Source organism: Rhinopithecus bieti, unplaced genomic scaffold, assembly GCF_001698545.2.
Source record: "Rhinopithecus bieti isolate Rb0 unplaced genomic scaffold, ASM169854v2 scaffold_9696, whole genome shotgun sequence".
Lineage (NCBI taxonomy): Eukaryota > Metazoa > Chordata > Mammalia > Primates > Cercopithecidae > Rhinopithecus > Rhinopithecus bieti.
This window is the reverse complement of record NW_016806217.1, coordinates 911,794-934,654: the sequence shown is the minus strand read 5'-3', so window position 1 is coordinate 934,654 and position 22,861 is coordinate 911,794. Positions and strand designations below refer to the sequence as shown.

At 40.0% G+C, this 22,861-nt stretch overlaps 2 pseudogenes across 1 annotated transcript; one reads left to right on the top strand and one right to left on the bottom strand.

Annotated features, from left to right (window-relative positions):
- Positions 1 to 5,137: 5,137 nt before the first annotated feature.
- LOC108531669 (polyadenylate-binding protein 4 pseudogene) lies at positions 5,138 to 10,796 on the top strand (annotated as a pseudogene).
- Positions 10,797 to 17,223: 6,427 nt separating this feature from the next.
- On the bottom strand, positions 17,224 to 17,688 carry LOC108531671 (60S ribosomal protein L23a pseudogene; annotated as a pseudogene). Its single transcript, XR_001886237.1, has one exon. The product of XR_001886237.1 is annotated as a 60S ribosomal protein L23a pseudogene (transcript).
- Positions 17,689 to 22,861: the final 5,173 nt, after the last annotated feature.

Genomic DNA, 22,861 nt, shown 5'->3' with positions numbered 1-22,861 from the left:
TCATCGGCTTCAGACTTTGAATTGGCACAAATGCATTGTGCAGATGGGGCAGTCGCATTGACTGGCCTGGAACTAATTAAAAACTGGAATATTTTAGATCAGTAGGAAGAAGCGTGGCCAGATTTGCAGGGATGGTGCAAGTGAGCTGAAAGAGCAAATGAACTCAGCCCTTTGAGAAAGATTCCTGCTGCCCGACCTTAGGTAGCCTCAACTGGGCTTGGGCATATCCTGGTGTGAGATGGCCCCTGCAAACCTGACGGGTCCTCAACCATCTCAGCTGCTTAGGAAACATTCTTTTTTTTAAATATTCCTAGTGGCACCATGTTTTATTAAAAAGAGCAAGTTTGCCAAGCTTGTTAGCTTCAGGGAAAAGACATATCCAAGTGCCTGAAGGACTGTGAAGGACATTTATAATGAGGGAAATTTACTGCCTGGTTGAGTGTCAGGGGCTGTGTTCTGAGGACTGGACTTCAGGCACACCCAGCGACCTCCCGCCACAGTGGGACACCATCCAGAGGACTTCCTTCTGACCTTTCCCCTCAGGCATGTCCTAAGGCACCTCACTTGTCCTCTTTGTCACCACTTGCTATTTTGCATTCTGTCTGAACTGTAAGAAACACACACTCACCTTGGCTCAGATGGAGTGTTGTCTTGCTAAGGGCTTCACCATGGCTTGCCCCAAACTGCTGTCTCACTCCAGGTTTGGGGAAAACTTTAAGCTTGTTTTCAGCCTTAACAGTCTTAGCTCAGACCCAAGAGTTGTGAATCCAAAAAATATACATTGCTAGTTTTTTGGTGTTTTGTTTTTATTTTTGTATTTTTTGATACCTACAATTTATTGGGCTTGTATGTATGTGCCCAGCACTGGGCTAAATTATGGAAGACACTAGTCCATTTAATCAACACAACAACAAAAAAGTAAAGAAATTAATATTGTTATTCAGCTTTTTATTTTAATTTTTATAATTGTAGTAAAGTAAACATAACATAAAAGTTGCCATCTTAGCTATTCGTAGGTGTGCAGTTCAGTGGCATTAAGTACGATCACATGGTTGTACAGACATCACCTCCAACCATCTCCAGAACTCTTTTTGTCTTGCAAAATTGATACTGTGTACCCACTAAACAACTTCCCACTCTTCCCTCCCACCAGATCATGGCAACCACCATTCTACTTTCTGTCTCTATGAATTTTTATTTATTATTGTTTTTGACAGCATCTTGCTCTGTCGCCCAGGCTGGAGCGCAGCGGAGCAATCTTGACTCACTGCAACCTTCGCCTCTGGGTTCAAGGGATTCTCCTGCCTCAGCCTCCTGAGTAGCTGGGATTACAGATGTGCGCCACGATGCCTGGCTAATTTTTGTATTTTTAGTAGAGTCGGGGTTTCACCATATTGGCCAGGCTGGTCTCAAACTCCTAACCTCATGATCCGCCCGCCTTGGCCTCCCAAAGTGTTGGGATTACAGGCGTGAGCCACTGTGCTTGGCCGGCTCTATGAATTTGATTACTCTAGATACCTCATGTAGGAGGGATCATCAAGTATTAGTCCTTCTGTAACTGGTTTATTTCACTTAGCATAATGTCCTCCAGGTTCATCAATGTTGTCGCATATGTCAGAATTTTCTTCTTTTAAGGCAGAATAATATTTCATTGTATATATGCTATATTTTGTCTATCCGATCATTTCTCCATAGATATTTGGGTTGCTTCCCTCTTTAGGCTATTGTGAATAATGCTGCTGTGAACATGGGTGTGCAAGTATCTCTTTGAGACCATTACTCTCTTTTATATGTGAGGGATCCCATGTACAGAGAGGTGCTTAACACACGTCATGCAATAGTTAAGGAATAGAACTAGGATTTATATGCAAGGAGTTGTCACTCCAGAACATATTGTTTTCTTTTCTGTCTTCTCCAACCTGTATAAAGGACAGATGTCCATCCCTCAGTGATAGGCTGTATATTATGAAACTGAAGCATAAGCTGAGTGAACACCAAGAAGTTTTACATGAATTAAATCTTCATCATTCTCCTAAAGACTTTTCTAAATTAGATCTTTGATGCTAAATTACACCACATTATTCCAAAATGTCAGGATTAGATAAGTATAATGATAATTTTAATCACAAAAGAAATTCATTTTTTGGTGTTTCCAAATAACCAAGCATCATTTGGAGGTAACTCCTAGAACAGTGTAAGTCATTGTTCGGCTTGATAAATGTACTGATTCTTACCAAAAGTAATGAAAAGCTTCAGCCATTTCGTTCTGTGGACTAACCCCAATCATTACGATGATAGTTACCTGGTACTAGCACTGTAATAGATCTTTTATACATTTTATTCTACCAAATCATATAAATGCTCCCATTTTACAGATGAGAAATCCAAAATTAAAAATAAAATATTATAGTTCAATCTGCCTGATCCCAGTACCCAGGTTCTTTCTGCTACCTTTTACATCCTGGACACTGCTTGTCTTGCGTCACGCAGTTGAACATCAGTGAATCAGATGCAAACAAAAGATTTGTATATAAGCTGCTGTGAATTTTAGACATATGGCTTTTGGGAAGAACTGAAATTATCCCTGAACATGAACAATTTGTAAAAGTCTTTGACGGACAGAGGTTTCTGTAAATGGATTAAGGAATAACTTTTTGACAAGGACAATACATATTTCATGTCTAGTAAATGCTGTACCTGCCACCATATCCTGCAAGTCCCGGCAGCTGCTTCTAACAACCCAGCTTTCATGGAAGGATCTGGTCTGGGGAGCGTGTTCAGCAATCCTCTGCTCGAGCTGCCTGGCTCCTTTTCAAAATGTTTCCTATGTCTCAGCCTCCAACTCAACTCTTCATCCTGGAAAAGTCTGTGTCTCATTCCAGCTCAGTGCTGTGATTTATTTTTGGCGGGCAAAGGGAAGAATTAGTCATACCCACTCTTCTGTTTGAGTCTAATGGGAGCATTGTGACTGGTGGTAAAGATGGTGGTTTATCAGCCTGGTGATTTGTAGAGTTTATGGCATGGGCCCCCTTGTTCCTCTGAATTTTCTTTCCCCTGTGAGTCACTCTGCAATAATAATGAAGAGGTGAGGTCCAAAGTTTGACAGTGGACCTCCTTGTACTCAGCTTTCAGCATTGCAATAATTCCATATTGTCAGAGAAAAGATGATGTCATCTCCTTAACAGCTGAAAACAAAGGGGGACAAATAAAAATGACCAGGCCACCCAAAGAACTGCCAATCAATACTATTGACAATGGAAGAGGAAAGCATTCTTTCAGTCATAAAGTATGACTGAGCTAAGCAGTATTGACCTTGGGGTACGGCATTTCTTAGGATTTAATGAATGGCTAGGAAGCTGATGGACCTTTAGTCAAACTGGTTATTAACTGCCTGAAAGTGTCTGACCCTGGAAACCATAATTGCTGCTACAAATGCAAGCACATAAGAAAGTCCAAGTCTTGCTTAGACAATGTGCTGTTGTAAGCAAGTCCCAATGCTGAACCATAAGACTGACCTTTACAGATCTGCCTGGGCGTCCCCCACCACAGAACTGCATACCATTCTCAAAGGACATAATTTCATGAAGATCCAATGCTAGAAATAAATTCCAGAAATAAACATGGATAGCATTTGCCCGTCTTACAGAATAGAATATTATACACTCTAGGTAGAACAATTCACCTCAAAGCTGATGGATTGAACTGATAGTGCTATGATTATAGTGGCCAGCACTGTCCATCAGAAATATAAGGTGAGCCACATATGTAATTTAAAATTTGCTACTAGCCACATTACAAAAGTGATTCCAGCACAAAAGTGATTGCATTTTAATAACATAATTAACCCAGTGGATACAAAATACTATCATTTCTACATGATAGTATTTTTTAAGTGTACTCAGTAAAAAAATTGTTCACGAGATACTGCATTTATTTTTTACACAAAGATTTTATATTCCAGTATGTATTTCACACTTACACCACATCTCAATTCAGACTAGCCACACTTCAAGTGCCCAAGAGCCATATGTGGTTAGTGGCTATCACTGTGGACATTGCAGGCGTAGGAAATTGTTTTGGAATTAGTAATGCATCAGAACGTTCAGCTGGATAAGATGGCCCAAATAATAGGGTGCCATTTCCCCAGGATGATCAACAAATAGCTAACTTAGGCAAAAATGCTAAATAAATGTGAATTATCTATTTTAGAAGAGAGAGGAATTCATAAATGGTATTTGAGTTTAGAAAGAGTTTTCACAGACAGTGACTAACTTTTGCCTTTTTCTCTGATACTGCACTGATTTAGCTTTGCTTGGAGACATATTTCTGGATTTTAGGGATCAGGAGACTCTGGAATGGAGTTGCAAGGGAAGCAATTAGCATAGTGGAGATATTCCTGAGAAACAGCCTGGGTTTCAGGAACAGATAAAGCTGTCCCTGCCACTTTCCACTTGGTGACACAGGGCAAACTACTTTACTTTGGGGAGCTAAGTCTTCTGGTTGCTAACGTGTGGATGATATCCTCACCTCCTTTCTGTTGTTGCTGTTGTGGGACTGAATGTGATAATGTTGACAAGTGTGCATGCTGGTACCATCATCACCCCCTGCAGTAGCATCAGAAAGTGAAATGTTGTCCACTAATATGACTCTGCAGCCAGGTCCCCAGAACACCAGGTTTGCCCAGGCACTCCTCAGGGAGTAGATGGGAAGATTGTATTAAGAGGCATCATACTTCAGTTGCCAGAAGGCAAGCCAAATTAGTGTCATAGTGATGGCAGTGTCTGGAGGAATGTGGCTGCTAATGGAAATGGATGAACCTAAGAAAAGGGATACCCAGTGGAGAAGTGGTGGGTATAGGATCAAGGATCAAGTAGATTCCTCGTGAAGAATATGCAGTTTGAAAGCAGAAGTGGAGCAGAATTATCAATAAAAGGGCAGTCTCCTGAGCAGTGAGTCATGAAGGAAAACTAGGGAGTCAAGAGTCTTGAAGGAGGGTTGACCTGCAGTTAGAGAATCAGCCTTCAAAAACTCTGAAAGATAAATTGCATATTACCAAAGAGGAGGATCAAGTTTATTCCTTTTTTTTTTTTTTTATCACTACCTGGCACACAGCAAATTCTAAATAAATGTCTCATGAATGACGGACTGGCAAGCTGGCTCACTGGTGAAGGAAGCCTGTGATCAGAGCCTGGGTAGTCCAACCAATCTTGAAGGAGTTGCATGCTTACAGTACACAGAGGTCACCCTGATTCAGGAAGAGGTGGCTCGTTATGCTCCTAGTGGTGAACAGGGGAAGAGAGGGAGAGAGGGTAAGAAAGGGTGGTGGGATGGGACAGAGAGATATAGATGAGGCCAATAGCTATCTTCCCTCTTCAAATCATCTGGGTCAGTAATGTAAAGGACAAAATTGGTTGGGCAAGAAGGCCACCACCTTCGGCAGGGCATGGTGGCTCATGCCTATAATCCCAGAACTTTGGAAGGCTGAGGCAGGTGGATCTACTGAGGCCAGGAGTTTGAGACCAGCTGGGTCAACATGGTGAACAACTGTCTCTACTAAAAATACAAAAATTAGCTGGGCATGGTGGCATATGCACGTAATTCCAGCTACTTGTGAGGCTGAGGCAGGAGAATTGCTTGAACCCAGGAGGCGGAGGTTGCAGTGAGCTGAGATTGTGCCACTGCACTCCAGCCTGGCGACAGAGCAAGACTCTGTCTCGGGGTGGGGGGGGGGGAAGTAGACTGCCAGTGTTCAGGTAAGATTGCTATACCAACTATTACCAAAAACGTCAAGACCTCATTTCTTAATGTGGGGTAATCAGACCTCAGATCTAAACATAACTCTGCCTGTGAGCAATTCTTTTGGGCCAGTTTCAAATAGTCGTCTCCTAAGAATTCCATGATGCTATCATGTACCCATGAAGATCAGGTTAGCCCTGCTCCTCAGCAGAAAGCATCTTTATGATGACAGTCTTGTGCTTATTACAGCCAGTGAGCTTTTCTCCTGGGCAGCCTTTAGATAAATGCTGTGCAATTCTGGCTCCCTGAATTATTTTTCTCATGTTTCAAGCCGAGCAGCCTTTTCCGTGTGTATAGAGTCTCTCCTAATAGTCGAAGACCACTGGTTAGGTTTTTACTCACCCCATTCCAATCCTAGTCCTATCCTACCTTCCTGATATCACAACCAAGATATCTTAATAAGTGTTTGAGGAGTTCCCAAACTCTTGGTCCTCATATTTGCAGAAAAGTTTCTGATTCACTCCAGAAGCTAATGCATACATGCTAGTGTGGTTAATAGTTAGATTTCAAAAATCAACTTTCTTTTCTTATTCGTTTGGTCTTCAGGTTGCCTGTCTGAGCCACCCACTTGAGTGAAACATTGTTCTTTTACTGTGTGGTGTTGACTGTACTTTGGGTGGGATTGAAGAGCACAAAGAAAGACCAAGAATCATTTCCTCACTGTCCACATATGAAACTTGCATTTTTAAAAACATGATTGCAAGTGCAGCAACAAAATCTATTGCTATTTCTGACTCTGAGAAAGTCAATACAAACTATTCACATGTAAAGGTCTCATTCAAGGTAGGTCAGCTCTACAGCACTGCTTCCCGGATGTGTCGGAAGTTTGGAGGTGTTGCTTGAAGGCGTCATTGAAGAATTGCTTCTGCCATCTAGGTTTGTTTTTAAATAACTTTTGATTAGACTTGTTTCTATTTACAGATCTCTACACACCTGGTTGTCAGCACTGTGGTTCAAAGAGCATCAGTTTAAAGCTGGTAGACAAGATTAATGTCAAGTTATTGTTACCGGTAATTCTGCCTTTACATTTATTGTTAAACTCAAGATAACATCTAAGGATACAGAAGAAAAACATAAATTGATGATAGCACTGAATAATGATGTTAATTACCATTTAGCAAATGTTTATTATGTTGCAGACACAATGTAGACACAAAGAGTTTACTCTTTTTCATCTATTACCTCCTTTGGGTTTCACAATAATCCCGTGAGAAATAATATCCCCATTTCACAGAAGAAAACAGGAGGCTCAAATTGTTAAGACACATTTCAGATTCATGCAGTTTATAAGTGGTGGAGCCCAGATTCAAACAAAGGATTGACAAACTCCAGGGTTTATGCTCTTACTAATACAGAAGAACCAGGTACCAACCAGCACTGGCAGCCTAAACAGTTTCTGGAAGAATTTCAGGTTGGAGCTAGATCAATAAAAATGGATCTACACTGGCAGAAAAAATAGAAAAGTTAAAAAAAAGTGTTTCTGTAAAAATATTAATGGCAAAATGGAAGATAACACGATTAAGAGCAGTGAAAATCACAGGAGAGCTGGGGGAGAGACAGCTATGGAGGATTTTGAGACCAACCAGAGAAGAAAACAATGACTCGCTGTGCTTATGAGAAGAGAGCTGGAGACACATTGTGAACTTTTTCAAATGCTTCCAGCATATCATAGCTTACATTATCACCAGAATGATTTAAAAGCAACCTATGCTTAGAAGTTCTTTTGGTGGCAACTCCGTAATCTGCTCAGTGTCCAACAAGACTCTTTTCAGTCACCAAATAAACAATTCTAAGGCATAGCTGTGATGGTTAATTTTATGTCATAGGAAATTTATTTTAAACTGCTTTTATTTCATGGGTGCTTTCCAAGTTTTGCATGTTAACTACAAAGGGACAAATGTTTCCCATCAGGCCAGGAGGAGAAGAGATGGGGCATAAACAGAATCTAGACTAAAATACAAAACCATTTCTTGAAATAAAATATTTATAATTCATGCATTTGAAAAAACCCACACACCTTTGCCTGGAGTCATTTCTGATAATTATTAAAGATCTTCAAAAAGGTATATCAGATTCCCCTTAGGCTGTATTTCATTTTTTTGCCACTTTCTTACAGAAGCTGCTATTACTATAACCAGATATTTGCAGGTATATCCTATCAGCAGCTCGTCTCAGCTGGGTGTCTTTTTCTGTTTTTTTTCTCTCTTGCTTTCTTTTTTTTGTTTTACTAGAATTATTTTGCCATCACTGCATAGACTAGCTGCAAAGTCCCATTCAGGGACTAACCTATATGCATGCCTAGAAGTGTTACAAGTCAACATAACATGGGACAACCACTGACCAATAAAGGAAAAGAACTGAGGGATAAAAGTTCCCTCTTCTGTGTAACTGGAGGGTGATTTTGAAGTGCGCTTATGCTATTTGCCTCATTGAAGTATTCCCAGTGGGATCCAGCCTCAGCTGCCCGTAGTCACAAAAAACTCTATAGCGCTCATGGACTGGCTTCCTCTTTTCCCAGTTTCCTGCTTCTCCTCTTTGAGTTCACTTCCCCCCAGCCTTCACTCACCCACCCACCAAAAAACTACTTGCACTCAGTGCTTGCCTCAAGCTTTGCTTTTTGCTGAAGGCTAGGCCAAGAAAGTATTTTATCACTGAAGCACCCACCCTATTTAGTTTCTCTTCAAAGTGTTGGATATTGAATATTTTAAGTAATGTATTAAAACTTGGTTGGAAATGTATTTAAAATACTTACTACCTTTTGCATAAGTTTTTTCAGGGTATGATAAAACAGGTTTGGCAATCACTAGTTTAACAAGAATGGCATGGAATTTTGATCTGTGAATAGTTTGTCTTTTTTCTTTTTCTTTTTGGTTTCTTGTTTTGTTTTGTTTTTTTATAGAGATGAGGTGTTGCTATGTTACCCAAGCTGAGTTGTTGTTGTTGCTGTTGTTTTGTTTTGATTTGTTTCGTTTTGAGACAGCATCTCACTGTCTACCAGGCTGGAGTACAGTTTCATGATCATGGCTCACTGCAGCCTCCACCTCCCAGGCTCAAGCGATTTTCCTGCCTCAGCCTCTTGAGTAGCTGGGACTACAGGCGTCCACCACTGTGCCTGGGTGATTTGTGTATTTTTTGTTGAGATGAGGTTTCTCCATGTTGCCCCCACTGGTCTCAAACTCCTGAGCTCAGGTGATCTGCCCGCTTCCACCTCCCAAAGTGCTGGGATTGCAAGCATGAGCCACCACACCAGGCCCCGGGCTGGCTTTGAACTCCTGAGCTCGAGTGATCCTCCCGCCTCAACCTTCTCAGTAGCTAGGAATATAGGGGTGTGCCAACTCATCTGGCTTGTACATAGTTTTATATTTATGTATTCCCTATTTTGTAGATTATGAAATTTCTTAGCGGTAAGTGCAACATATTTACCACTGCTTAGGACGTAGTTTACTTTTGGAAGATTCATACAATGTGACATTTAAAAAATTAACCAAACTCATCTAAATTTATCGATTTTGACAGGTGACATCTCTTGAAAGAGTACATGGAAAATCCAGCAGGATACCTTTTTTTTTTTTTGAGACGGAGTCTCGCTCTGTGGCCCAGGCTGGAGTGCAGTGGCCGGATCTCAGCTCACTGCAAGCTCCGCCTCCTGGGTTTACACCATTCTCCTGCCTCAGCCTCCCAAGTAGCTGGGACTACAGGTGCCCGCCACCTCGCCCGGCTAGTTTTTGTATTTTTAGTAGAGACGGGGTTTCACCGTGTTAGCCAGGATGGTCTCGATCTCCTGACCTCGTGATCCGCCCGTCTCGGCCTCCCAAAGTGCTGGGATTACAGGCTTGAGCCACCGCACCCGGCCCCAGCAGGATACCTTAATGCACATTGTGTCACTTCTCTTCCAAACATTCCCAAGAAGCTCAAATAGGGTAGACCATTTTATTTCAAATTTTATTTTTCAAAAAGAATCTTCTGGGCAGTAGGTTGATATTGCACATTCCCCTGCTATCCCCTAGAGATTCTGAGTTAGCAGGTTAAAGATGAGTTCAGGAACATGCATCTTAAATCAACTTTTCTAGGAATTCTGAAGCAGATGACCCTTAGACAGCACTTTAGAAAATACCATTTATAGAATCTTTGAATTTCAAAAATGAAAAATCATCTTTCCAGCAGTCATTCATTTTGCAGATTAGAACAATTATTCCAGCAGCACTCTTTCCTTTATTTGTTATTGTTGACCATATCATTTAGGCCACGACCAAGAAAACAAAAGTAACTCCTAGTATTCAAAGCAGGGGGAATTGGATTCAGCTTTCAGTGGTAGTGAAGGATCTCAGAAACCAAACAGGGAGCGATGAGGCAACTCAGGAGTTAGTAACATCAGGATGTCGCCACCATCCTGAGGTTGCAGTAGAGAAGGAATGATGTGGTGCTCCCATATCCCTGGCACTGAGTTCATCCTAAAGAACAGTGGTCTTGCTTGGCTATGGACTTTGGTGGGGCTGGTACCGCCCAGCAAGGGCTGACTGACAGCTGCCAATCTGGAGGCCTTCCCACAGCTGTGCAGAATTTAGCGCCATGCGCAGCTGTTGCCGCTGCTGCTCTCCAGGCTGTTAACCCCTTCAAATACGCCTTCTGTGTCCGCAGCCCTCATCCTCCCATACAGACTCTGCAGGCACCCCAGCCTGCGGTCCATGTGCAGGGACAGGAGCCACTGACTGCCTCCATGCTGGCTGCAGCATCACCGCAAGGACCAGAAGCAGATGCTGGGAGAGCGCTTGTTCCCACTCATCCAAACAATTCATTCAAACCTGGCTGGGAAGATCACGGGAACGCTGCTGGAGATTGACAACTCTGAGCTGCTGCATATGTTAGAGTCCCCCGAGTCTCTCCACTCCAAGGTGGATGAAGCTGTAGCAGTTCTACAGGCTCATGATGCCAAGAAAGAAGCTGCCCAGAAGGTGGGCGCTGTTGCTGCTGCTACCTCTTAGACAAGGAAAAACCGATTCAAAAGCCAAATAACCCCTCATGGAATTCAGCTTAAGGTTTGAAGACTTCCTAGCTTGTCCTATGGACCTCAACACCAAGAACTACAAATTGCAAATTTAATAGGTCATTTTGTATTGAAAGGTCAATTATGAAGCGCCTAGAATTTTTCAATGATACGAATATGTTCTCTGGGTTCTGCTGTGGCCCAGTGTTAACTTTTTTTTTCTATTGTGGGTTTTGATTTTTTCCCCCAGAAATTGGTTTTATTTGATGTACCCAAGTCTTAACGTTTCTCAATAAAGAAAAAAAAATCTCCATTAAAAAAAAAAAAAAAAAAAGAACCGTGGTCTTGCACAGCAGGTAGCTGTACAATGGAGGGACAGACTTGCTACTGGAGACCCTTCTGAACCAGTTAAAAGGGGAGAAAAACGCCCTGGCATCTCCTTCCTTTCTCTTGTCAGTGCCTGCCATTGGCTGAATTCATCTAAAAGCCAGATGACAGGAGGTCTGGGAGATGCAGCCTGCAGATGTCCCCTCCTCTTAACCATCCATGGTTCAAGGCAGAGTAGAGGAAAGGCAAGGAATAGTGAAAAAAGCAGGCCTAGGGGAACCACAGTTTCCTATTCCTTAATCCTTAGCACCGTACAAACTTATTCTAAAATTATGAGCATCCACCTTTTTCACATTACACTGGGTATCCTTAGAAACCCAATCTCTAGCTGAGCGTGGTGGCTCACACCTGTAATCCCAGCACTTTGGGAGGCTGAGGCAGGTGGATCACCTGAGGTCAGGAGTTCAAGACCAGCCTGGCCAACATGATGAAACCCCATCTGTACAAAAAAATACAAAAATTAGTAAGCACCTGTAATCCCAGCTACTCAGGAAGCTGAGACAGGAGAATGGCTTGAACCCGGGAGGCGTAGGTTGCAGTGAGCCGGGAATGCGCCATTGTACTCCAGCCTAGGCGACAGAGCAAGACCTCATCTTCATAAAAAAAAAAAAAAAAAGAAAAGAAAATGAATCTCTAAACACCACATGCGGCCCTACCAATGCTAACTTGACTTAATCCAAACAGGACACACTTTGCTTGCTTTACTTGAGTATGCCATTGTCTAAAACAGTTTCTTTGTTTTATTAATAATGAGTGGATATCATTATTAATTATTAATTACTTGTAATTATGAATAATATGGATATTTTCCAGGATTTAAAATAACTTCTTGATATAACAATATACTGAATAGAAACTTCCTGAAGAGAAGTTCCTCAAAGTATATCTAATTCTAATACAATAATTATAAGAAAACACTAATTCTAAGAATAAAAGGGTATGAGGGTAAATAGAATTTTAAAAAACTAGGTTAAAAAATCAAATTTTTTTATTGCCACTAATATGCTAATATAGGTTATAAATCGCCAAGAGGAAGATCCAATATACAATATTTTCAAACTTACATAATCATTCATTTCGTTGACAAATATTTATTGATCAACCATCCTATGTCTGGAATTCTTTGAGGTGCTGAAGATTACAACAATAAACAAAGTAGACAAAATCTTTGACCTCATGGAGACCAGATTCTAGTGGAAAAAGTCAAAAAATTAAACAAGTAAATATATAGTATTTACTGTTTTCCACAATGCTCATTTTCAAATTAATATTCAGTAATTATACTTTGAGTTACACTCTAATGCGTGTAATTTTACTGTTAGTCTCCTGCCAGTCAGATCACATTCCAATCTCTTCGCCTACCCAGAATTATCTTTTTTACCTTTTTAACGTAGAAACAATGATAGTGGTTAAATGTGTAGGCTTTGGGGTAAGGCCACCCCTCTTCAGGTCCTAGCTCTGTCCTTCCCTGTGTGTGTAACCTGTGAGCCTCATTCATTCATTCATTCCGCATACATTCATCATGCTGGCCCAGAGCTAGAAACCCAGGGCCCATCTGTGAATGGATGAAGAACCTGACCTCAGGAAACTTATGTTTGGGAGTCATTATCTTCAGTAGAAAGTGAGGATATTCCACACATTGGCCTTATCAGGTCATCATGATGATTAAATGGCTTAACCCCTGGATGCACTTTGAGCACTGCCTGGTGCATCCTAAGAGCTGACTAAATGTTAGCATTTATTCATCACGTTATGTCCACATTTAAAATCCTTCAATGGGTCACTTCTGCCTGTAGGGTAAATTCCAAATTGTTTAGCGCGATACACACAAGTCTTTCAGGATCTGGCACCTGATTTTGCATCCTGTCTCATCCCCTGCACACTGGGCTCCCATCCTGTGTAATACTTTCACATCTTATGCCCAGATAATTCTGTCCTCTCTGCATGGGGTCATCTCCTTCCTGAATCCCTTCTTTCCTTTCAAGAGTGAGCTCAATTACCTACTCTGTGAAGACTATTGTGTTGGCTCCTCTGTGCCCATCCATGACTCCACCTAGTCACACTGATCCTTCTGCCTACAGATCATTCATATCTGACTCTCTTGGAGCTTCCCATATGTATTTTATTTAACTCACTAATATCTTACACCATGCCACATGTATTATGGTGACTTACAAGGCTGTATTAAACATGGTAAGATAGGCCTGTGAAACAAGAATCTTGGACCCCAGGGCTAGAAAGAAATGGTCAGGGTTAGGAAAGGAGATAAAAATGCTGCAGATGTGGAGGAACTTCCAATAAATAATGACAGCGTTGAGCTCATCTATTTACTTCCCATCCCTCCCAAATTCCCACATAAATGATGGTAAAGATGCTTTAAAATATGTGATAAACATTTGTGCTAAAAACACAAATGGATATTATTAGTGGATCTGAAATGGATATTATTAGTGGATCTGAAATTGTGAGCTATTTCTTTTGTTTTGTTTTGTTTTGTTTTTTGAGGCAGAGTCATGCTCTGTTGCCCAGGCTGGAGTGCAGGGGCCGGATCTCAGCTCACTGCAAGCTCCGCCTCCTGGGTTTACACCATTCTTCTGCCTCAGCCTCCCGAGTAGCTGGGACTACAGGCGCCCGCCACCTCGCCCGGCTAGTTTTTTGTGTTTTTTAGCAGAGACGGGGTTTCACTGTGTTAGCTGGGATGGTCTCGATCTCCTGACCTCGTGATCCGTCCGTCTCGGCCTCCCAAAGTGTTGGGATTATAGGCTTGAGCCACCGCGCCCAGCCGCTATTTCTTAATAGTAGAAATTAGAAGAGCTTGAATGGGAGCACAACCAACATAGAAAAATCCACAACTCCAAGTACCCACAGGTAAAGGCTGCTGCAAAGAGAAGTTCCGACAGAGGTCTGAGGGACACCCCACTGGGGTTAACAAATACACACAGTAAATGAGGGCTAGAGGCAATCATCCAAGTTCAAGGTTAAAGCACTGTTTCCAGATCAGCTAGGTAAGCCAGCTCCTCTCTGTCACTGACATATACAGAGCAGCTGGAGAGGCATTTGCTCACTAGATAGAATTCTATGAACTATTTTCTAAATAACTAGAAATATTATCTTAGAGAAGACTCCTAGTATAGATGTTGAAGTCTAAGAGGGAAACAGGGAAAGTCTTTAGATAGTTAAAGATCATAAAAGGGAATCCAGATTAAATTAAAATAAGATCTGGACATCCAGAAAGATGCATGTTAAATGTTCCCACCTGAGAGTCAGTCTCATTACCCAGGCAATTTACTTGCTTCTCAGCTACCTGCCTGTTTCCTGCCCATGTACAAAATGCAGAAGTGAACCTCTCTGACAGATGCAATTAAAATCTACAAAACTCACATTTATTCATCCTATTCAGGAGAGGGGCCCATTTAGGAGACATGTGATAGAAAAAATACTGTATCTAGCATACTAATTAAGCTAGTTCTTTACTTCTAAACATACCCAAATAGCCAAAAGTCACAAAGCATTAGAGGAAAATCAAGAGCTTGCACAAGAATATTTTATGTAGATTAAAAAAAAAAAGAATCCTTAGAAAAGAACTAAACATCAACAACAAAAATCTAATCAGTATCCAAAGAAAGGTGTACAGCCCCAGAAAAATGCAAAAAAAAAATTTCCAAGACTCTTATGATCCCCTATGCACACAAACTAGAAACCTAGAAGAAATGAACAAATTCCTAGAAACATACAACCTCCCAAGATTGAACCAGGAAGAAGCTGATATCCTAAACAGATCAATAACAAGTTCCAAAATCGAATTGGTACTAAAAAACCTACCAACCAGAAAAAGCTCTGGACCAGATGGCTTCACAGCCAAATTCTACCAGATATATAAAGAAGAGCTGGTACCAATATTAATGAAATTATTTCAAAAAATTGAGGAGGGACTCCTCCCTAACTCATTCTGTGAGACCAGCATTATTCTGTTACTAAAATTTAACAGTGACACAATGAAAAAAGAAAACTTCATACCAATATCCATGTATTAGTTTGTTTTCATGCTGCTGATAAAGACATACCTGAAACTGGGAACAAAAAGAGGTTTAATTAGACTTACAGTTCCACATGGCTGGGGAAGTTTTCACAATCATGGTGGAGGATGAAAGGCACTTCTTACATGGTGGTGGCAAGAGAGAATGAGGAAGAAGCAAAAGTGGAAACCCCTGATAAACACATCAGATCTCATGAGACTTATTCACTATCACAAGAATAGCATGGGAAAGACCAGTCCCCGTGATTCAATTACCTCCCACTAGGTCCCTCCCACAACACGTGAAAATTCTGGGAGATACAATTCAAGCTGAGATTTGGGTGGGAGCACAGCCAAACCATATCAATCCCTGATGAACATAGACAGAAAAACACTCAACAAAATACTAGCAAATCAAATCCAGCAGTACATCAAAAAGCAAATCTACTGTGATCAAATAGGTTTTATCCTTGGGATGCAAAATTGGTTCAGTGTAAACAAATTAAGAAATATGATTTATCACATAAACAGAACTAAAAATGAAAAACATGTGATCATTTCAATAGATGCAGGAAAGGCTTTTGATAAAATTCAATATCCCTTCATATTAAAAAACCCTTAACAAACTAGGCACTGAAGGGACATACATCAAAATAATAAGCGCTTTCTATGACAAACCTATGGCCAACATCACACTAAATGGGCAAAAGCTGGAAGCATTCCCCTTGAGAACTAAAACAAGATGAGAATGCCCATTCTCACCACTCTTATCCAACATATCACCACTTCTATCCAGAAGATTTCTGCTTCTAGAAGTCCTAGCCACAGCAATCAGGTAAGAGAAGTGAAAGGCATCCAAACAGAAAGAGAGGGTGTCAAACTAACTCTTTTTACAGATTATATTATTCTATCCCTAGAAAATCCCCATAGTCTCTGCCCAAAGGCTCCTAGATCTGATAAACAACATTAATAAAGTTTCAGGATACAAAATCAATGTACAAAAATGAGTAGCATTTCTATATACCAATAACATTCAAGCTGAGAGCCAAATCAAGAATGCAATCCCACTCACAGTAGCCACAAAAAGAATGAAATACCTAGGCATACAGCTAACCAGGGAGATAAAAGGTCTCCACAACGAGAATCACAAAACACCACTGAAAGAAATTAGAGATGACGCAAATAAATGGAAAAAACATTTCATACTCATGAATACGAAGAAACAAAATTGTTAAAATGGCCATACTACCCAAGGCAATTTATAGATTCAATGCTATTCGTATCAAATTACCACTGTCACTTTTAACAGGATTAGAAAAACAATTCTAAAATTTATATGAAACCAAAAAAGAGCCCAAAGAGCCAAAGTAATTCTAAGCAAAAAGAACAAAGTCAGAAGCATCACACTACTCAACTTCAAACTATACTGCAAGGCTACAGTAACCAAATCACCACGGTACTGGGAACAGAATAGAGAACCCACCTACAACAATCTGATCTTTCACAAAGTTGACAGTAACAAGTGATGGGGAGAGAACTCCGCATTCAATAAATGATGCTGGAATAACTGGCTAGTCATATGCAGAAGATTGACACTGGACCCCTTCCTTATGTCACATATGAAAATCAACTCAAGATGGATTACAGACTTTTTTTTTTTATGTTGAAAAGATATATATATATATTTAGAATTAGGCAGCTGGACTCAGTTTAGATGATCCCAATTTTACTGGCAACATCCAAAGCATCGTAATCAGGAGCCAGTCGAACATAGGCCTTTGTCTCTCCGTCAGGCCAAATCAGGGTGTTCACCTTGGCCACATCAATGTCATAGAGCTTCTTCANGTAACAAGTGATGGGGAGAGAACTCCGCATTCAATAAATGATGCTGGAATAACTGGCTAGTCATATGCAGAAGATTGACACTGGACCCCTTCCTTATGTCACATATGAAAATCAACTCAAGATGGATTACAGACTTTTTTTTTTTTATGTTGAAAAGATATATATATATATTTAGAATTAGGCAGCTGGACTCAGTTTAGATGATCCCAATTTTACTGGCAACATCCAAAGCATCGTAATCAGGAGCCAGTCGAACATAGGCCTTTGTCTCTCCGTCAGGCCAAATCAGGGTGTTCACCTTGGCCACATCAATGTCATAGAGCTTCTTCACAGCCTGTTTAATCTGGTGCTTGTTGGCTTTAACATCCACAATGAACACAAGTGTGTTGTTGTCTTCTATCTTCTTCATGGCAGACTCAGTGGTCAGCGGAAACTTGATGATAGCATAGTGGTCAAGCTTGTTTCTCCTGGGGCGCTCTTCCGAGGATATTTGGGCTGCCTCCGGAGTTGCAGTGTCTTGGGCCGCCGGAAGGTGGGTGACGTGCGGATCTTCTTTTTTTTGTGGCTGTGGACACCTTTCAACACTGCCTTCTTGGCCTTTAAAGCCTTCGCTTTGGCCTTTAAGAGGGGCAGGAGCGTCCTTCTTCGCTTTTGGCGCCATCTTGTGAAAAGGCAGATTAAAGATTTAAATGTAAAGTCGAAAACTACAAAAAACCTAGAAGAAAACCTAGAAACTACCATTCTCGATATAGGCCTTGGCAAATATTTCATGAAGAAGTCTCTAAAAGCAATTGCAACAAGAACAAAAATAGACAAATAAGACCTAATTAAACTAAAGAGCTGTGCACAGCAAAATAAACTATCAGTAGAGTAAACAGACAAATTATAGAATGGGAGAAAATATTTGCTATCTATGCATTGGACAAAGGTCTAGTATCCAGAATCTGTAAGGAACTAAGCAAATTAACAAGCAAAAAACAGGCTCATGCCTGTAATCTCAGCTCTTTGGGAGGCCAAGGTGTGTAGATCGCCTGAGGTCAGGAATTTGAGACCAGCCTGGCCAACATGGTGAACCCTGTAATCCCAGCTACTCGGGAGGCTGAGGCAGGAGAATTTTTTCAACCTGGGAGGCAGTGGTTGCAGTGAGCTGAGATTATGTCACTGCACTCCAGCCTGGGAAACAGAGTGAGACTCCATCTAAAAAACAACCACCACAATAAAAACAAACAAACAATAACAACAACAACAAAAAACAAGCAAAAACCAAATAACCTTACTAAAAAATAGCCAAATGACATGAACAGACACTTCCTAAAAGAAGACATATACATGCCCAACAAACATATGAAAAAATGTTCAACATCATAAATCACTAAAGAAATGCAAATCAAAACCACAATGGGATACCATCTCACACCAGTCAGGATGGCTATTATTAAAAAGTTAAAAAATAACAGCTGTTGCAAGGTTTCAAAGAAAAGGGAACACATTCTCTGCTAGTGGGAATGTTAATTTGTTCAGCAACTGTGGAAAGCATTTTGGAGATTTCTCAAAGAACTTAAAAAACAGAATTACCATTTGACCCAGCAATTCCATTACTGTGTATATACCCAAAGAAAAATAAATTGTTCTACCAAAAAAACACATTCACTTGCATATTCATTGTAGCACAAGTCACAATAGCAGAGACATGAAATCAATGCCCATCAATGGTGGACTGAGTAAAGAAAATGTGGTACATATACAACATGGACTACTGTACAGTCATAAAAAATGAAATTATGCCCTTTGTGGCAACATAGATGCAGCTGGAGGCCATTATCCTAAGCAAATTAATACAGGAACAGAAAACCAAATATAACATATTCTCACTTATAAGTGGGAGCTAAACACTGAGAACACATGGACACCAAGAAGCAAACAACAGACATTGGGGTCTACTTGAGGGTGGAGGGCTGTGGGAGTGTGAGGGTATGCTTACTACCTGGGTGACAAAGTGATTTGTACACCAAACTCTAGCGACATGCAATTTAACCATATACTGCATATGTACCCCCGAAACTAAAATAAGAGTTGAAAATGAAAAAAAAAAAGAGAAAGGTTTAAGAAACTATTTAATACAGAAAGTAAGAACACAGTGTTATGAAAGAGAATTAAAAATAAGGAAAAGCTATTGACACAATTAAAAATATAGTTACAAAAAAAAAAGAAAATAGTAAAATAGAAATTGCCTGAAACTAAATTTTTGTCTAAAACATAGGGCCTAGAAAATTTCTCAAAACAGATTAAAAAGAAAAAAAAAACACCAAGTGCTAGCATGAGGAAAGTTAAATGTTAAGAAAGATAAGTGTAGGAAGTATAATATCTATTCAATAAAACTTCAGAAAGAACAGAAATATTGAGGAAAGGAAATAATGAAAGAAACAACAATTTTCAAGAGTGAAAGAAAAGATTGAGTTATCAGTAAAAAAAATCCACTGAATGTTCAGAACGATGATTCAGACATAAAGAATGGGTGGAATAAGTAATAACGTGGACTCTTTTTAGATGGGTACTGATGAAGTGCCTCTATGAAAGGTGGCATTTGAGTCGATATGCAAAAGATGTGAAGAGTCAGGGTGAGAACATTTCAGGTATAGATGGGAGCTTCTGCAAAAGCTGAAGGCAGGAAAGTGCTGGGTCAGTGAGAGGAATTAAAAGACTGGAATAGATCAAGATAAGGCTGAAGAGAAATCATTCACCGGCATTGTAGGCCAAGATAAAATACTCAGAGGTTATGCCAGAAGGACAGGAACTTTTAGAATATTTAAGGAGTAGAGTGTAAACTAAAAATAAGATCCTAAGCCCCCCAAATGACTGAATGAACAATCCCTTGGTCAAGGACATCCCAGAGTAACCTTGAAAACTGATATCTAGGCCATGGCAAAATGGTAGGTCGGATCCTCCTCCTGATATCCCCTTCTTCTCTAACAATGGTTAGCCTTTCTCTCCTCAGGGTCCAACAGAAACCAGCCCTTTCAAAAGGCTCCACTACTGATACTAACCAACTGCTTGACACTGCCCCTCCTTTTTTCCTGATAATAAGAGACCAGTGAGTGGCTCTAAACAGTCTAGGGAGAATGCGCAGTAAGGGTTTTAATGTCCTCTGCTTCATCTTTTGATGTCAGAGGCCAGAAAACTCCACTCTCAGATCATGCTAATGCTGCCATTTTTTTGAACATGGGACCCACGAAGGGGCATGAAGCCGAATTGCATATTCACATATTTCTCCTTTCATAAATATTCATGACTCCTCCCAGCTTTTTGAATATGTGTATTTGGCTACCCCACTCAGCATAAATTTCTCCCCATTTCCTCTCCCTCAAAGTGTCTGTTTTTGCCTTCTGGCTAGAGGCTATGTGTCCCAGCCTGTCAGAATGACCACCCTGCAGGCTGTAACCCTTTATGAGTCATCAAGCTCTCTTTTCTAAGTTGATAAACCGAGTCATTCTTCACTTGGTAACAGTGATAAGATTCAATTCTTTTAAGAACACATCTGCTTTGTAGGGAGTGTATTAAGAAGCTGACTGGAAGCAGTGTCTAGTTGTGGGATTCCATTTGGGAGTCAATGAGTTCTGACCCCTCTGCTGGCATTGGAGAGTCAAAGGAGTAGACCAATGTGCCCTATATGTTGGAAGTAGAGTCCGTAAAATATGCCTGATAAATTAGGAATAAAATGGAGAGAAAAGAAGGAATCAAGAGTAACTACTGGGTTTATGGTTTGGGTAATGAAGAAAATGGTGGAATCATTTACCAAGACAGGGAAGCCGGGATGTTTAAAAATATGTATATCTGATAAAGGGGAAATAAATAATTATTTTAGAGCTGCTTAAGTGTGAGACATTCAAGAGCCATTTAAATGTTGATTGTGTGTGCGAGGGAGTGAGATAAGTATCTGAAGTTCAGAGAGAATTCCAAGTTGCAGGCATACATTTAGTTCTTTAAAAAGAAATCATTGAATACAGTGCTTTAATCCATGGGAATAGATGAGATCACCTAGTGAGAAGGGTAACATTAGAAGATCAAGGACTGAGTCCCCAGCAATCAGTAAAGAGGTCAGGTAGAGGGACAAACCCCAACAATGGAGACCAACAACGGAGGGAAAAGAGGAGAGAGCTACCAGGAAGGCCAAGACTGGAGACAAGAGGGTGTTTCAAGAGGAAGACAGTGAGTGAATACATAACATAAGAGAGTGAGTAACATAAATGATTTAACTGATGCTTTAAATCATGTCTTTCCATTTAGTGGTAGGACTAAAAGCCAGACTGTATGGGATGGAGTTGGTTAAAAGATGCTTGAAAGAGTACTAGCTCTGGAGAGTGATATGTAACAAGGGAGCATATTTATTTTTTTAAAGATGGATGTTTGCACACTGAAAGGCATGATACAATACTGAAATTGTAGCAAAAAGAGAATTGTCCAAGGTGCAACCTCAATATATTTTTTAATTGATCTAATAACGGTTTTGCTAGGATTTTTAAAATCACATCCTTAAGTGAGGGCCAGTGATACCAGAGCAAGAACAAATATTAAGGGTTTAGAACTCATTGATAATGACAGTGATGGAGTCCATATTCCTTATTCTCTGTTGATCAGGCTCAAATAAAGAATAGGTTTTAGAAAACTGTTAGAATTCATAGTCTATGTGCTTTTTAAACAATTCTCTTGAAGAAACCTTTATTCCTTACAGATGTGTGTGGGGCTACTACAAGTAGTCACAGGCACCAGTGAGAAACGTTTTGTTAACATCCCTTTGGGGAGACTGAGCCACTTAACAAGAATATCTTCTCAAGAATTATTTGTGAGGCCATTGGGAGTGGGTCAGATTCTACATAGAAAGATGTTAACAAGCATTAACAAGTTCATTTAATACTGGACTCATCTTGAATTTTTTTATTGAGTTGTTGGCTTCATAGTGGAACCATGAATTTCTTAAAGTCAAGAACCATAGGCTATTATTTCCTATGGCTCCATCATCTAAACCAAGCCCTGGCACTTAGTGGCTCTCATTAAATATTGATTGAATGATGGAGTATATATGAATAAATGAATTAAATGACTAAAGTCATTAAAATTGGAGATACTATAAATGCACATCCATGGCTCATATAGGTAATGTTGTTCATATTGCTGAAACTCATGCACCGTAGAAATGGAGACATTTTCAACTTTAAATCTTACCCATTATCTTCTCATGTGCCCCTATTGTAGATATAGACATATAGATGATGATGATGATGATGATGATGATGATGATGATGATGAAGATAGATAGATAGATAGATAGATAGATAGATAGATAGATAGACAGATAGATAGAAAAACAGAGTTAACCTATGACAAAATTTTTTTCCATCCTGTTTCTCTTAATGATTTATAAGGACCTATCATTATGAAATCTCTTGTTTGGGTTAAATATTATTTAGACCATAACAATAGTAATAATAGTACTATAATGGGCCTTCAAAATTTTGTGGAAAATTTGAGTGAAATAATGAAATTAAAATATAAACTTTAGTTTTCAATGTAAACTCCATCAAGTTCAAGATACTTTTGTAAGCAATGATGCCAGCCATTTAGTCCATTCCTAAAGCACAGAAGGTCCTGGGAATTTAACCATGTCAATGCAGTCTTTTAAACATAATTAACTAAAGAAAAATGAGTTCCCTTAAAGATATTTTTAAGATTAGGAAACCAAAAGAAGTCAGAAGGAGCCAAATCGGACTGTAAGGTGGCTGCCTTATGATTTCCCATAGAAACTCTCACAAAATTGCCCTTTTTTGATGGGAGAAATG